Here is a 5,431-nt window from a genome sequence, read left to right on the forward strand (position 1 = left end):
CCCCCCCCCCCCCCCCCCCCGCAGGATTTAATGATTACGAGAAAGTGCCAAAGACAGAAGCAGCTGTTTCCTCCTTAATTGATGAGTTCCTCTATGAAAAATTTTGCTTTTGTACTATTTCATTTTCAGCCACACGCCTTCAGATAAAAATTCTGCCGAAGTAAGCCCTATACTAGAGAGCAGGACTGTTCATCTCTGGCCTGTGGTCGATATGATTATTATTCTATACGATTCAGCCTTTAATCATGATTCATGCAAGAAAGAAAGGGGATTGCTCTTCGTCTCTTGCAAAACAAATACACCTAATTATTTTAAATGATAAAACACAGGTAAACTATTTCTTCCTTAATATTAGCAGGTCCACAAGTTCAAGCTGAAGCACACTTTCAGGGTAGTTGTTGCTGTTCAGACTGACGCTGCTGCAGTTCTCCTCCTGAACATTATGAGTCGCTAATGAGGCTGTTGCTGCTAAATAGGAAGCACAACCAAGAAGAGTTGTCCGCAATGAAATGAAAATGCTTTGTTATTCATACACAATGTTACTACGCTTTAACTTTTCTTTTTTTTATAGTGGATGCTTGAAGAAACAAACCTGCTAGAGGATTTTTTTTAATTATTCATTAAACTGAACAAAAATCTAATGAAGTAACAGACCCATGTATCTATGTTTAATCCTAAAACTGCTCTGGTTCATGGCTGTTCTACTGATGCAATCATATCACGCTGTATGCATCTATACAAACAGATTAGTCTTCACATTTGTACTTTAAAGCTGTGAACCTGTCCAACTATATGTTTCAAGCCTGTACTCCTGCTCCAGTTTCACTGCTTCAGTTCGACACAAACACACTTCCTGCACTTTCCTCCAAACACTGAGGGGCACATTTCAGACAGCTTTCATGGGAGGATAATATGACCAGAAGTGCACGGTGAATAAAAAAAACCACAACACATTTATGGAAACTATAGTTATGAAAGATGCATAGACAGGGTGAGTCGAGTCTCTTTTTTCAGAAAAGACCAAGAAAATGACAATTCTGAAAACCCCTAAAAGCAACGTGAGGGGGGCCTATCTTCAATGTCCAGAACATGGGCGCCAATGTTTTTTGCAACGACTAGAATGTTGCCTGTGATGCACAGATAATTGACCTGTTCTATGGTGCTGAACACAAACACACCCGTGACAAACAGCAAAAATGTTGAACTTTCGGTGTTGATAACTTCTAAATCACAAGACATGCTGCACAACTAATTGCATCAATCCATTTCTGAGACAGTTACAGTATTCTTTGATATACTAAATGACCACCTTCCCATTGGGAAAAAAGGACTATCACAACTTTGAAGATGGTGACCATGTTCTGGACATTGCCAGGCCCCTCACCTCAGCCAGTACTTGCTGGGGTTTTTGGGTGTCCTGAGTCTTTTGACTCACCCTGTAGATTGTTACAAATAATCACATATTGTAGGAAGAGATGTCTAAAAATACAGGCAAGAGAGAAAAAAATGAGTAAAAAAATTAAAACACACCACCACAATGGATGACTGGACATGTGGTAGGTTACTTTTGAACCTGTTGTTCTGGTATTAAGCTAAATTTACTCATTTTAAAATGATGTTTAGTTTAGCCTTTCATTTCCAGGAAACCATTTTCTTCCAGCCACCCTGACAGACGAGACGTTTTTATAGCTAATGGAAGCTAAAGCATGGTATTTATAATTCATATAAAATGAATCACCTCCTGTGTAATTAATCTATTTTTCACCATTTAAACATTCAACTATTCTGTTCTATAATGCTCCAACTTCTCCATTTCCTTCTAGGCTTTGTGGGCTCAGGTTTATGACTGAACACATTTGTGAAAAGATGCAGGAGAGTCTAAAATAAAAAAGAAGGCATTAAACATCTCAAGGACCATGTTGGTAAATTTGAAGAGGTGGTTCTGATAAGGGTCAGGTAATCTGGCTCCTTTGTTGTGGTTCTGATGCTGGACTGCAGCAAGAGCATGATGGTACACGTTCCCTTCATCTGGGTAATGATAACGGAGTGTGGCCAACGTGCCATTTTCCTCAAATAGTGAAAGATTTCAGTCTTGTTTGTCCCACAGGTTTTTTTCTTTCACAGAAGGTGAATTCAGTGAAGGCAGAGCTTGGGAAGTGTTTTGGTCATTGTTTATCATTTATACAATTAATAATTGGTCCAATTAAGTTAGCTGAAACAACTGGGCCTCTTTGGAAGTGGAAAAAAATGCCGTTTTTTTCTGAATTTTAATATTGTTTTGTTATCATTCACTGGTCATCATCACGAAGCACAGATTATACAAAGATATGTTTTAGTGTGCCAATAATTCATCAACCACACAGGAAATATTTTAGGAAGTCAAGAGCTCCATATAACCCCCATTAAAACTTTTACAATCTACTTTTATTCATACCCACTTGTTATTCTTGCTGCCTTTCCAGGAACGTTACTCTTTAGTTTATCCAAGTATGAATTATTTAGGCAATTATATATGTAAGGATAAAGTTATTCAGAACTAGAACTCCATCCCTCCCTTGGGATCAAAAATAAACTTTAGGTGTCAAAGAAAACCACAATTTTCAGATTTTACATGGACTAAAAGTAACATCCGAATGATAAAACAAACTTAAATTAGGTACTAAAGGAGGAAAAAATGTCAATCAGTTCCAACAAACACAAAATGATCTTACATCTATTAGCGCACATTAATGTCAATATAAACCCACCTTGAAAAGTGACAACTGATCACATACAGTAGAACCTTTTATTGTAAATGTCAAAATTTAAATGTACTTTATTTGTTATCTGTGTGTGTAATGATGAACATTTTGCTCTTTATTTAACCCATCGCACATGAAAAACACCCAAGTGGAGCCGCATGATAAATGGATTCTGTCAAAATGTGATAAATATCTGAGTCCCTTGAAGGAAATGTCTGAAATATAATCCAGAAGAATGCTCTGAAGCACTTTTCTGAGCACTAAGACCAACTAACATTGGTTTTGAGCTGCAAAACCCAAACGTTGTGCCACTTCTCCTGCACATTAGCAATGCTATTTTCAATCCCAGCTGGGAAATCCTGATATCCAAATATGGTTTGAGGTTTTCTCTTTCAGATGATGTGAAGAAATCCTCATTAGAATATGTATAAAAAAATCAGACCAATTTTCGAAGGGTTTTCCCAATTAGTATAACAAATCAAACATTTCTCTGGAACCCCTCGGTAAATCGGGATGATCAATGGATCAAAATGTAGCTTCAAAAACCAGGAATGTGACAATGTGTTTAGTCTGACCTAATAGGACTTAATCCATGATGTGATGAATCACATAGCACTCAGGATGGTATAAATTAGTAACTTATTGCACTTTTAAAAGTACATTTATCACAATGTACGTCAATAGAAATGATCACTTAAGACAGTAGGTCTACTTTTTTCATATTATATCCATTCAAGTATTATCAGATATCACACCAGGCCCTCAGATATTGTGTAATCTGTTACCATCTGGACAATTGGCTCAAATGTTTGTATTGGCAAAGGTTATTTAGCTGTTGTGGCCAGGCTTTTAGCTACAAGGGCATCGCTTCAAACGCTCTCAGGGGACTTTAAGATTCATCGAACTTTTCTTTGGATGAGGCACAGCTTTGACTCTCAACCACACTACACAGGCCTATTAGCCAATCAGAGTTAGGGTGAGGGCGGGCCTTGAGTCTTGGTAAAACTTTGAGATCCAGAGAGTGTAGACCGCTAGTTTATCAAGCCAGAAGACACAAAGAATAAATTGTGCCGGGCTTGGACAGAGGAGGTTTAGTAGCGGTTGCTACAATCTCCTTTCATCAGCAGGAGGGTGGGCCTAAGTGTTGACCCCCTCTTCCAAACTCCTAGCTAAAAACTTGGTTGTGATCATCTTAGATTAGGTTGACTAAAAAGTATTGAGGTGTAGCTATACATTCAGGTGTTAACGGGGAGTTTATTACAATTCATACACTTTTTCCGGATATTTTTTTGCTAACAGATAAACACAGGCAGTTCCTTTATTGTTCAAAAAAAAACTTGAGCTACAAAAACCTTTTTAGAAATTTGAATAAAATCGACATCTTAAGTTTTATATGTAGCGTATACACAAGCTCCTCTTCTGGTATTGTTACCAGGTTTACTGGGTCTCATCATAAGCAGCTCTGCACCAATTTTAATAAAGACATTTAAGCATCCAGAAAAAAGTCATCACATCTAATCATTCAGACTGCCTGTGAAGATCCTCACATAAGCTGATCAAATGCTACTTATGCATGTAATTGCTTTGTTGTGAGCAGCAGAAAAGAGAGCAGTCAACAACAAAAGGAAAAAAAAACGTCAGAGTCAGACAAGAAGAGCGTGAAGAAGAGGAGAGAAAGAGAGGAAAACAGGAGAAATGCTGATTCATTTTCCTCTCTGGGGCATGTTTCCGCTATTACTGTACAGCAGCCGCTCTGTCGCGCTCAATCTGATTGGTCGTCTCCAGAGATCGCCCCAACTTTGGCATCCCTTACATTTGTTCAAACGCAACATTTCCATATTAATTCTGTTTTTATCAAGTGAGAGTTCGCAGTAAAGACCATCTAACCAATTCAAGAATCCCAAAAGCCTGAAATGACTGGGCTGCAACAGCTCCACACAGGTCAGACGCCGAGTTTCTAAAACAACATTCAGAATGAATAATTTAGGTCCAAGAAAGACTTTGGGACAGTTAACGTTTTTTTCTTCAGCACTTTCTTCATTACGTTTACTTGCATACGTCTGAAAACAAGTGAGGCAATAAGCATGCTGCGGGGCATGGCACCACACAACACAAAAGGCAAAGTAATTAATATTTCACCCCTTTCATTTTATATTAGAGCCACACAAACACTGTTGGAAAAAAAACACTGCAGAAAAAAAAATAAAAATCAGTCACTCACTGGGGGTCTGGCACAGCAGCAGCATTTCAATGGGGGATGATTGCACAGCCTCTTTTTCTACATCTCTCTTCAAACCCAGTGTGAAAAATGCTCTTTGGTCAACTTTGCTGAAACTTCCTGTGTTCAGATCTGGTCCGTGACCTTTGTCACGTTATGTCAAATTCGCTTCCACCGCTGTAGAAAAACAGACCTGAATAAAAATAAGTGTTGCCAGAAAACAACAAAAGGCTTTCAATCCGAGTTATGCAGTGATCTAATTCTAAACTTTTAGTCAGCTTAGTTTTGTGCGTGCGTGTGTGTGTTATTCAAGGCATGCATTAACAGAGCAGCCCACTCACATTCATTGTTTTACTTTAAACTGCACACAATTGTGGATTACAAAAAGAAAAATAAGAAGGATTAGCACAATTTTATCACAAATGTTTTCCACAAAATAAACCTCAGATTAAAAAGAAGCGGTGGGGGGGGG

Source organism: Austrofundulus limnaeus, unplaced genomic scaffold, assembly GCF_001266775.1.
Source record: "Austrofundulus limnaeus strain Quisiro unplaced genomic scaffold, Austrofundulus_limnaeus-1.0 Scaffold70, whole genome shotgun sequence".
Classification (NCBI taxonomy): domain Eukaryota; kingdom Metazoa; phylum Chordata; class Actinopteri; order Cyprinodontiformes; family Rivulidae; genus Austrofundulus; species Austrofundulus limnaeus.